Source organism: Pipra filicauda, unplaced genomic scaffold (assembly GCF_003945595.2).
Source record: "Pipra filicauda isolate LSUMZ 115617 unplaced genomic scaffold, ASM394559v2 scaffold143_size2779998_pilon, whole genome shotgun sequence".
Taxonomy (NCBI): Eukaryota; Metazoa; Chordata; class Aves; order Passeriformes; family Pipridae; genus Pipra; species Pipra filicauda.
In genome coordinates, this window is record NW_024103918.1 from 1,307,821 (window position 1) to 1,320,614 (window position 12,794).

The following is a 12,794-nucleotide window of genomic DNA, read 5'->3' on the forward strand; positions in this document are numbered from 1 at the left end:
TTTGAATTCAAACAAATGCATATTATTTACATCCTGGAGTACAGAGCCCTCACTTTTCTACCAAAAGCAGGAACTAAATAACCAGATGTCTACACATATGCACAAGCAGGACCAATTCTGACACATCAAGGCCTGAAGAGCAACGCACTGAAGTAACAACGTTCCAACTGCCTTCTTGTATTTGTTATTGCAAACCTCTGTGGGGAAAGTTCAAAATAAAGGCAGAAGAGGACAAAAAAACCCCCAAAACACAAACCCAAAGAAAAACAGAAACAACAGAAAGTGAATAGAACCCCCAAACATTAGTTGCAGCAAGACCAGAAGAAAAAGCCTTCTCCTGACATCAAGATTTGAGACCTACTGCAAAAGGCAGTAGACAGGTTTAAAATTCGGTGTGCTTGACCTAATCAACATTTTTTGAGGAACACACTGGAAAACAACCGGAAACATGTAGGCACAGTGCTCTCAGGCACCTGGTGTGATTCTTGGTGTGTCCCGTGCAGGGCCAGGAGTTGGACTCTATGACCCTGATGGGTCCCTTCCAACTCAGGATATTCTACGATTTTATGAAAGACCACTAGTAGACAGAGAACAAGAGTTTTTTAAGCTTTAGCCACCTACTCTGGTCCTCTGTGAGGCTGCTCAGAGCCTTTGGTCATCGGTCAGATGCAATGACCTTCCCCAGGCAGACACCCCGGCTCCGACAGGCTGCGGGCAACACGGAACTGACGCTCCAGTCCCAAATACCTGAGTACTGTACACAGGTAACCACAGAGCTAATGAGACGTCACTCTGTCATCCTTCTAGACTCCTAGGAAAGCAATGTGAGCCATTTATTTACAGGTTGTCCTTTTCACAGTTTACACTAGTCCTTACCTCAAAGTATTGCACACAGCAAAAGAGTTAAGGAAGATTATTATTTTTTTTTATTTTATGTGAAAGACTGTCTCGTAAATACTTTTTTTTGTTTGTTTTAGATGAAGGTATCTGAGCTATGGAAAAGACCTGATGAAGTTCTGAATTTTCTCTTCTTCAACCAGCACTCCAGCAGTACTTTCTTTATCATTACAGTATATACATATGTGAGTTATACTGCATTCCAGCAGGCAGAACACTGTGGTGTTTATTTCTAGACACAAAAGATACCATGTGTTTTCAATCGATGCCATTTATCACTCTTGAAGCCAAATTTTTAGCGTGATACATACCACATTTCACTTATTGCTTCTATATAATACATTATAGATCTTTACACATGCACATATGCATTTATCTAGAATAATGGGTAGACTTTGCCTCTGAATTACCTCTACCATACAATAAAGCACCTACCATGCTAAGAGGTATGAAAAACAACTCCCTCTCAATGAATTTGAGCAAAACTGCGAGTTGAGAAGCCTGTGACAATGTGAAGAACTTACAGCAGAGAGTAACCATCCAGCTGGCTTTCTGAAAACAGTAGAGCAAGTTCATTTTAGTAAAAAGGTCAAATTGTTAATACACTCAATCCATTTGTTTTCATTTGTGGGTTCACATGCTGGAGTTACAGCCTGGACAATAGTTTACATGATTTAAAATACATCTGCCTACACACGTCAGTTGAGAAACATTTACATATACTCTCATTTTAGCCAACAGTCGAGAATGGGTAGTCAGTACCCAAGGTGCTGCTGGGCACCTTTGCTGCCAAGATCACATGTCCTGGGCTGGCCAGCAGAAGAGTTGTTCTGCACAGGGAGGGCAGAGAGGAGGCTAAAGCCCCAGGATGGATTTGACACACCCAGCAGACCAAGTGCACTGCTGAAACCTTGTGCACTCTCTAATTTAAATGGTGCACAGAGACAAAGCAGCTTCTTGGCTGTGAGTACAGTGCACAAGTTTGTAAACTCTGCAGAGCCAGCTTTAGGTAGACAAAATAGTTAGTTACAACTTTGTGTCCTACCAAAGCTTCAGTACAGTTTGGGAATTGCCCTGTCTCTGAAGCAGTACAGTCATGTTCATGTAGCGCCGCAACCTGCCTAACAAACCCTCCCCTGCCTGTCTCAGCTCTGTATCTTCACCTTCTCCTCTTCCCAACAGCAACCCTTCTCCCAGCCCTGCATCCCACACCTCTCATCCCGATGCTACAATACCCCTCCCATGGATTCCCCCATTCCATCCCCCTGCAATACCAGCTTGTTTGGGCAGGTGAAGAGCAGCAGGCTCCAAGGGGCCCTCTGGAATGGGAAGCTGCGGTGCTGAGGACTGCAGACTTGGCAAGTGGGCTCAGCTGTCGGGTCCTGCTAGGCCAGGCCATGCTCTGCACACCCGTGTCAACTTGTGTTGGCACTGCAAGGGCTGTTGCACCCAGTTTACCATTCCAGAAACCTACCACCAGAGACAAGAGGGAACTGACTCTATTATCATCCTTTAGCATCTCTCAGCCCCTTAAATACCTACCTTAGAAACAAACTGCCTCTAAGATATGTCAGCCATCCCAAATCTAACATCTGCATTCAACAAGAGAAGTAATAGCTACAAATCAATGCAAAATACATGCCCTGCAACTTCAAAACATGATTAAAAACCAGCCAAATAATCTCAAAGAAGAAGGAGTACTTAATGAGGACTTGTAAAATGATCTAAAACAAATGTGAAAAATCTCAGAACAAAGAAAATTGGAGCTGACTCATGTCAGAGATGAGACACCCAAGAAATGAATTAAAGGATTCAACAGGAAGTCTGAACGAATCCAAGCATTTTTTAAGTACAGAAGTATTCTGTTACTGTTGCTGGCAACTATCTCTTTCTAATCCAGCAATCACTCTCAACACTGGATTTAGCATGTATGATGGCCTCTGTGTATCTTTAAAGCCGCTTTCCATTTGCTGTGTGGGTCAGAGCTCAGGAGAAACACTCAAAATTATTTTACAATTCAGACTGAAAGCTGCAAACAGTGAGAAAGACAGCACCCTCATACTGGGCTTGTAGTTCTTCATCTATTTCATGGCAGAACTCCAAGTTATTGGGGTACTGTACTTCACATGTTCTCGTTGCCATAGCAGAAGGAAAACATGCTCTGTCTCCAGGTAACTAGAAACAATAATTCTTAAAATACAATTTTTGCTGTCTATTTCAGTTAATTTTAAAAATTCTTGGCTATAAGGGGACAAATTACTTTCCCAAACAGTTTTTGTAAACTTCATATTTATTAGACTATTTACTTAAAATTATTTCAATATTCTATACAAACAAAATGTTTGCATAGTAACATAAAGCAAATGCACTTTCCTGTGATCCGATTTTGGCTTGTTTTGCTTAACATCTAAATACTTTTATTGAAAGTATAGCTGGAAGGACAGACAAACCACAGCTTTTTGTGATGATGATTTCAAAAGGTTTTAAACAGCCTGCTCTCTACATCAAAACTTTTTTTTCACAACTGCTTCTACGGCTTGTAAGCGGGCAAAGGATGCAAAATAAGTTTATCTGCTGAGAAACAAAAAAGTTCTAAACTTAAAGGTCTAGAAATTTCAGAGGAGTCAGGACTCACCACAGGATTCACGTTTCCTTAACAGCTCCTGGCTAATTCAAAGTTCTTGTACAAATGGGTTAATTTGTCTTCCAGGTTCAATGTAAAACAAGATTTTAACCTCAGCATGGCATTAAGCAATACTACCTGACAAACAGAGCCAGCTGCCTGATAACTAGAGAGATTTTTAAAGGCTTAGTACTGTGAAGTGAGCAAATCAGGTTTTATTATACCACTGAAAAGATAAGAAATGCTCTTCAGTGCCAATAAAACAACAGTGTATTATTACTGGTCAGCATGTTTCCATTCAATCAGCACAGGCAATACAACTGTTCATTAGCCTTCAAAAACTGAATGGGGACTTCTATGCACTGGATTTAATGCTTCTTTCAGTCAAATACCAATGGAAAAGGTAAATGTTTTCTGTAATTAAAATCAAGCAGAAACTCACACAGATAAACAATTATGACTTTTCCCTGACAGTTCTGCAAAGAAAGCAACCAGTTAACTACAAACTGACTTCACTTTCTTCTGCATTTCTTCTAAGCATGGTAAATGAAAGAGGTGAGCTGGAAATTCCAGCTCCCATATTCAACTTTGCATTGTGAAACATAATTCCCAAATCATAAGACACAATTTTTAAGACCTTTGATCAGGGTGAAGTGAATTGAACTTCAAGGAGGTAAGCAAGAGGGGAACAAAACCTGCCAACTTTCCAGGTGTCTATTAAACAAGCCATCAAATCAATAACTCAAACTTTTACTTGTTCACTGTTTTTAAGGTTCCTAAGCAAAATCATCTAGACAGGAGAGTGAGCAGGCAGAGGGACAGCCCTTCCCAGCTTGTGAGGCAAATAAGAAGGGGTCTCAGCAACAAGTGACCAGGTGGCCAAGTGACAAAACATCAGCCAGGCAGACAAAATTTCAGTGGAAATGACCCATCCAGGCAGAATGTCTCAAGTTCAACAAAATCACACCTTTCTATTTGAGCATTTTATGCTGTTCTTCCATATCAGCATTTAAAAGGAAATTTTTATCAATTCTCGCACTCAGAGCAAGAAACTAGTTTCTATGTAGTACCATATTTAAAATGAAATTTGTTCACAGCAAGCTTTTGTAGGCTGACTCCATTGGATTTCCAGATCTAAAACTTACCCCATCTCTTCTCACTTGTGCCTCAGTTAAAAGAACTGCAGAAATAGCAGAGGTTATAGGGTAAGCAATGACAGGAGAAAGCTGAATTATTAATTGCAGAGATATCCACTCTAATCAGTAGCCCACACAATACAGACAAGAAGCTCCATCCCTCTCAACAGACCTCTCTATGAACTACATTTTACTTCTGATCCTTTTCTTGGGCACTTCAGTATTTTAAAGGAACATACAAATACGGTACAAATCACTATCAGAGAAAAAAAATATGAGAAGAAACAGTCACTTGACCATTAAAACCACTTCCTTTTTATTCAGTTCTTGCATTTAAAAACCTTAAAAGATTCATGTATCATAAAACAATACAGGATAGGGCAATAAGAGGTAATAATCATCACAAACCACACCCCTGACCCTGTCTAACAGTATAGCAGATATTAGCTTACACATGCCCAAAATAAAAAGTACAATACTTAATGAGCAATTTCCGTAAATATTACCAATAAAATATGATTACTGCTGCATTTTACAACTTATTTTCTCTTTTATTTGCCAAGACTTAATCTGACTATTATAATTCAATAAAAAATTTAACAGAATATTGGATTTGCTCTTCCAAGTAATTGTGTCTTTCCAAATGCAAAAACCCTGGCTGAGATCCTTTGCAGTACAGCCTTTAGGTACTGTAAGAGGGTAATTCAGTCAGGGTACAAACATCAAATCAGTCTGATGCTTTTTCACCTTCGTTTACCTGTACTCTTTCCACTGTTGCTCCAGACAACCATTAGACCAATAAAGCCAGAATGAGAGCACGAGCTAAGGTATTTGAAATCATTTGTAAGACGGTGTCATGCAATAGCTACAGCTGTTTCCTGAAAAAAACTCCAATGATTTATGGAGAGGTAGCTTGCTTCTGTTCCTTACTATAATCAGAAAATTTAGATGAATTGACAAGTTTGAGCTGCTGTAGGAAGAACTGCACAAGAGCTTTTTCTAGCAAAAGCTATCTCACTTTTTTATTATGCCTATTGCGCAGACACAAGTAATTTTGAATTAATTCTTCAGACCTTTCCATGCATACAGTTGTTCTCTGCAGTATCCATCAAGTTACTGAGACCTCACAAGCCTGTACTGAACAGCAACCAATATAAAAAGAATGCCCTGGTTGACAAGTCATCAAAAATAGGTTTGGCAGACAAAGAACAGCTGTTTTATTTCCCCCATCCTGCCTTTAAATAAAAGAAACAAAAAAACCTCCAAAACTTTGCAACAAACATGGAACAGTGGTCAGTTTGGGGGGGTTTATTAGATACTTCATGTAAAACCGGCAGGTCAGCTCCAGGCCCAGTCTATTTTTCAAAAAAGTTACATGTGATCAACAGCTGGCAAATCTAAGTCCCCTGGTTTTCAAAGTCTACAGCAAATCAAAAAGCTGACCAACACTGATGGATAAGAAATCCAAGTGAAAATTATGAAAAACAGATAAAATGTTCCACTTTGTAATTCGAGATGTTACAAACAAACCAATAAATCAAATTTATTTTTTCCCCTGCATAAGAGCACTCCAACACCTTAGTTCAGAGCTATTCTTCATAGGGAGGGGTGGCACTTATAACTTCAGAAGGACCTATTTCACAATAAAATCCTCAGCTGGGGAACACAAATAAAGGACTCCAATGTTGAAGAACAGTTACTCAAATACAGAACTAGTAGCGTTCAGTGGAGTATCTTTAAATTTCTGCCACTGGCATTAAACCAAAATCACACTCAGGGAAGGACAAATCCATGAAACTTCTAATGGCTTTTCTACCCTCATCTTGACAGAATTTTGTCATCAACTTAATTCAAAAGAAATGCAGCAGTGGTGTATGAACAAAACTCATACAGCCTGTTCAACATGCTATGAAAACCACTGAACATCACTAACAGCATGACAGAAAGCTTATGCTGACTCACATTATTCGAAGAGTGCAATTATGAAAATACAGAGGGGCAATGCAAAAGCAGACTTCCAGAAGCCCTAAGCAAGCTACTCAACCTGGAAAAAGTTTCACTGAAACCTTTGTATTTGTGACCAAAGAGCTCTCTCATTTCTAGAACAGATTATGTTAACCCAAACAATTCATCCTTTTCCAGTTATAATGTGTGGTACAAATGAATTTGATTCTGGGTAATACTACAGCATAGTTGGGTTTTTTTTAACAAACATAGCCTTTTTCTTTTAGTATCTTTTATACTATGACAGGCACCACCTGTAGGGCAACAGCGATTTTTAAACTGGTATATACCTTTTCCCAGTAGCATGTTACATGCTATAAAAGTTCAGCAGGTCCCCAACAGCAAACTTACTGAAGCCAGTGAGTCTCCACCTAGAATCAGTTGCAAGATCAGATTATGAATTTTATCTACTCTCAGAACTGGTAAAAGGCTGAAAAGAAAGACTAGACACTTATCTTCATTTCCCTACCATGTAAGTAATTCTGGTTCAACAGCACTTAGATGAGAAATGGAGAACACTGTCCACAGACAAATTTGTGTTACTATATTTTTTAATAATAATAAAGATAAATTGCTATTATCAATGGCATATAACTCAGCCAAGCCTCTGAGCCTGTGCAACTGCCTCAGGCTTTTTGAAACGCATTTCCAAAACAAATATCAAAGAAAAAAAACCATTTGCAAATAACATTAAAAATGTCCTAGCCATTTAATTGGAAAATTCCATTTGAGAACTTGAAATTTTGCAGGGCTGCCTTTGTGTCAGTACACAGCACTGAGGTATACTTACACGTCAGCAAGTATCACAAGTTTATAACAACTTTAAAAGCCACATAAATTGTAGTTTTCTACACGTTGGGCTTACAGCCTGGCTGCTTTCCAAGGTAAGCACAGAAGAAACAATAGATCAGTTACCTGGGAGGCTCTGAAGCAAAAGAAGAAAAATACAGTAGTTTTGCAGAAAATTGACAAACGTTTCATTCCCACTGGAAGCAGCAGAAACAGTTTATTTGCATTTGCTCCATTTCCGGACATGAAATCCTGTTTTCAATCTATTACGTTTTGATGTACATCAACATCCAAAGTGTTATAGTCAAAAACCACATGTTGCCAAACTACTGTCCCACTATCAACTAATAAAATTTCTACTTCAAGACCTTACAGTAAGAGAGGAAGTTCTGTTGTGCTTTTCAGAGTGTTCTAGACAACAGCCTTCAAACCTCGTTTGGCGACCTCACCAGCAGGATCAGTCACCAGCGTATCTGGATATTTCTAAGGTTACATTACAAACCACTGCTAAGAAGTGTAGCTTTACCCCCATCTTCAGCTCTGTAACTCTTTCTTTCCACCAGCCACAATGGGAAGCGTCTCTCCTCTGACAGGACTCCAAAGGGACGTCCCCAGGGCTTTGAGTGGATCCAGGTCTTCAAAGCCATTTCTAACAGAGCACTGCATTTCACAGTGCAAACCACCTGCATGGTGCTGTGCATAGATTCAAGCTTTGCCCAGGAAGATGCAGAACTGAGCTGAGTTCATCTGTACTTGAGATAATAAAGCTCTGTGTCTCAGCAGGGACTCTCAGCCCATGCACAGCAGCAGGATGATGCAGACATGGTGCCTCTTGTGCCAGGGCTACTGAATCTGATTTTATAAAACCCATGCCATTTTTCTTCAAATCTAAATGCTCTCAAAGCCAGAAAATGTTTTATCAATATAGTATAATAAAGCAACTCATGTTCCTTGTTAAAGCTGAATGGCTTTGGCCCCTCAAACACCTAGAAAGATATGAGTGATCATTTAATTCTTACTTGTAAATTTTTTTGCATTTACCTGCAAAGGATCCAGTGTTATTGACAAATGAATAACAAAATATTTTGCATGAACATTTATCAAGGTCATTTTAGCCTGTAACAAATTACCAGTATAAGCAGCTAAATAAAGTAATTCAATGTTGAGGCAACCAGGGGAGTTATCTGCCAGTGCTTATGCAATACTTTACTGAGCTGCCAGACAAACTGAAAAAAGCAACATCTAAGACCAAGACTTTTAGCTTTTTATTATGTAAAGTAGTAGCTCATTTGAAACAGAAACTCAGTTTCTAATAAAGTTTGCCAGAACTGCAAGGAGCTTATAAAAATAATTAAAAGTGGTTTAATAGGTATATTTCCCATCACAAAGACCAAGTGAATGTTACAGTAAGAATGGGTTTCAAGTCAGCTGCAAATACATTTGGCAGTTGCAGATTCATCAGACAGACATGTTGTGGTATACACAGAGATGCAAGGCAATCCAAGAACAAAGTATCCATGAAATAATTACAGAACAGCAAGTGACCTAGTCAGGGAAATAACCTATTACAGCTATTCAGGGACTACCAGATTTTACACATGTGAGCAATCCTCTGGCTTAACAAGAACAGGGAGGAAAGAAGGAAATCCTCACAAGAACTAAAGATAAAGAGCCTCCCAACACGCACTTGGGGCATTGTTACAGACCAACTGACCCCTTCCAGTCTCTTACTCAGTACCACCAATATTGCTATGAAAGTCCTTAGAAGCTGCAAAGTGATAGGGGAAAAGAAGAAAAAGACAGAACAACTTTTAAAAGACTCTGATCACTGAAGCAAAAAATTGTTTGGATCATTCAGAAAACTATGCTGCTCACACCTAGAGAATGAGAGGCCAAAAGATAAAACCCTGACCTACACCAAAACTGTCACGTGGAAGATAAAGGAGACAGGTGACAAGGTAGAAATAGTCTCGAGAACATTATTGATTGGTACACACTCTTCCACTTAAAATAAATACCAATGAAAAAGAATTCTAAGAGGAAATGCAATGAGTCAATCTTTGCACTAGGTAAATCATATCCAAAAAAGGAAGATATTATCCAGAAATACCCAAATCGGGAGTCTTCTCACAGCAGTTTCTATAGTCATGAAACATGTTCAGCATCAGTTGTATCTAGATTTTTCTTTAGGGTCAGAAAGATTTAGAGTTAATGACCTAGCAATTCATTGTAGGGATTTTTCCCCCCCCCCCTCATGCTACAAAAATCTCTCTTCCAAGATCTCAGTTATTTCCAAGTAGGAACACACCCTGTCATGTGTTTCCCCTTTTACCAAGTGCCCTGACCTTTCAGGAAAAAGATTATAAAAAACCACAGAATTCCTGGAAAGAATCTGTTCTTTCTGATTAGCATACTGGTATCATAGACACAGAAGAAAGAAAGTTTACCTTCAAGGTATAAAATATGCTCATTAATAAGTGAAGTAACTGGGCAACTGACTAAGGATATATATGAGAAAGCACGTACATCTTTCTAGCTGCATTTGTAGAAGAATTCTCAAATTCAATCACAGCTCTTGAAATGCATTTAATGACTTCATTGCAATGGGCATTGTGGACGTGATATTTTTATTGGGGAAATTATAAATCATGGACTTGTCAAAAATAGATGGTTATGACATTCCACTCCCTTCTCTTCCTCATCAGCTTGAGGATTTCTCTCCCCGTGTTTTCTGAAAATAAACACATTGCTGAAATTCTCAGTGTGATTCCAAATAACCAAAGGACTGTATGCTTTTACTTACTGGGACACTTTTCATTCAAACACTACAGCCTCCAGAAAATGAGTCCCCCTCTGATATGACTGCAAGGCATGCTGAAGTTCAAAAAAAACCACAAAGTTGAACACGGAAGCACCAGCATTAAAATAACAGCACTGACAATGAAATATTCTTTTGTTCCAAAGCTACGTGACATTTTCATCTAAGCAAGGAAGAGACAACTATCTTATTTCAGAGCTGAACATCTAGGTATAGGATATTTTTGTTGCCAGCATGACCATCAAGCAAACAGCTGGACAAGCTCTTGATAAGAGGAAGAGTAGTGATAGGAAATGATGCAACACAAGAACCAAAGACCTGATATGACACAGTCTCACTTGAAGCCTATTAAAACCATTCCTTTATGGTATCATAAGTAAATACTAACAAAAAAATGGAAACTATTTAGACAAACTGTAGAAACATAATCTTCATCAAACAAGGGACAGTAAAATTGTTCCAACTCTACTAAAATGTTACGAATTAACTGGCAGTTGGGTCAACTTCCCATCTTTCCCAAAGGTATAAAACCAAGACGACTTGCAGGGATGCTGCTTTCCAAGCTCACAGGCAGAATGAATAGCATGGGAATTCCTATTCTAGTAGAGGCACCAAATCAAGATGCACTCACTCCTGTATGTCTTAACTCATACTGGGTGTTAAACCTAATTCTCTACAACGGCACTGAAATAAGAGCCCCAGTGACAAGTAAGGTCCTGCCCTTCACAGTTCTGACTTCTCCCCTCAGCAGGCCCACCTTGAACAACAACTGAGGCAGTAACACCTCTGAAAAAGTTAGCTGTGATTATTAAGTTAAAAACTCCAACTTTCACAGGGGAACATATATGGACACTTCTTCTGAGTGCTTCCACTCTTAACACTAACATAGTAAGTATGTACTTTGATATGAATTTCTGTAAGAGCACTGGCTTTCCATGAGGGTAGCTCTTAATATGCAGTTGGCCCTAAAACCTCTCTACAGAAATGCACAAAGAATTACATTGCTTAATTTAAAGATTAATAATACATTTGTCATAGCTTAAATAGAAGATAAAAGTTTGCAACTTCTATTATGGTATCTACAAATACACTGAGAGAAAAATCCCTGGCTGCTATAGTATCAGTTATATATTTGGATTAACATAGATAACTAGAATAAGCCTATTTTTCTCTCAAGGCTAAAACATATAATTTTTAATTTTATGTAAAGTTGCTTAACATTCAAAATTTTCTTCTCATACAAATCATTTTCACCTGTTCCTGCTGTTTTTCCAGATTAACAGCCTCAGAGAGAGGACAGAAAGAACCAAAACAACACAGAGCTGGGAATAAAGGAACACAGTGTCAAAGAGGAAGCCTAGAGCTATTGGAAAGCCCTGTATTCCACTTAAACAAGGCAAAACAATGTGCCTTCTAACAAAGACAATTTGAAACAAATTACAACCCAGATTAATGCACTGACTCAGGCGTAGATGAGCCTGAATTTTCCACCGCCCATCTTTCCCAAGAATCCTTGTCTAACTCTAACTCCCAGAAGGAAGGGTAAAGCTGATTGTAAAAGTTTTCAAAATGCAGTAAGGAGTAAATTTGAAAACAACTTGAGGAAACATGGATTCCTGCTGAGCACAGAGTTTTCAACAACAGCTAAGATTTATTATATTGAAATTTTTTTCCAACAAGCTACAACAACGTGTGTTTCCTTTCCAATTCAGCCACAGCTGAACATTTTATTGAACCATTACAGTAAGAAAAGAAGCTTTCACAATAACTTTAAAAAGCTCTCTTCTTTTGGGATCAAACAGATATATTATTAAAATAATGCCAGTAAGAAGAATCAATCATTGGACTAACTGATGTCAAGGATTGCTGAACAATTAAATCCGATTGCTGACTTTGATGCATTGATGCAAACTTCAGAACAGAGTATTCAGGAAAGAAAACTGAATACAAATGTTCATGAAACAATTCTTCGAGTCTTTACTTTCCCTCTGTTCTGGATCTGCATATCAAGAAATGCAAACAAACTTCTTCATCAATATTTAGAAAAGTTTTATGGGCAATGCATACAGTAAATTCAATTTTTAATAAAGACATTACTACCCATACTTACTATGCAATCAAAGTTTTCATTTGTTTGTTTGGGGTTCTTTTTTGCTATAGAGAATTGGAAACAGGAAAAACCTCAAAATGGACATCTTTGCTAATTTCCATTGTAAAAGGTAAGCTAGTAATAGTCACCAAACTCAGCATTTTTAGATTCTCCCTCACCTTCACCAGTTTAATCATATGACAAATTAACACTCTTTTTAAAGAGAAAATACATAACCAATTCAATACAATTGCAATGTAATACAAAACCAATGAAATAACCATATAAACTCTGTTTGGAAGCACCTGTCTGGTCCTGTACTAGTTCCAGCACGTGTTGGTCTTTGATATATTCCCATCCCAAAGGATGTGGAGGCAAAGCTGCAGTTGTTTCTTTGAAAGGAATACCATTAAGGGATAAAAATAAAAAAATTCAAAG

At 38.4% G+C, this 12,794-nt stretch overlaps 1 protein-coding gene across 3 annotated transcripts in view; it reads right to left on the reverse strand.

The window, feature by feature from the left end:
- LCLAT1 (lysocardiolipin acyltransferase 1) overlaps positions 1-12,794 on the reverse strand; it is a 115,696-nt gene that overhangs the window by 78,077 nt on the left and 24,825 nt on the right. Inside the window, exon 1 of one of the 3 annotated variants that reach the window (XM_027713016.2) lies at positions 1,333-1,425. The exons of the other annotated variants lie outside the window; for them this stretch is intronic. The gene's annotated coding sequence lies outside the window, so the exon portion shown is untranslated. Of the gene's footprint in view, positions 1-1,332; positions 1,426-12,794 lie in introns of those variants that run through there. 3 annotated transcript variants of the gene reach the window in all.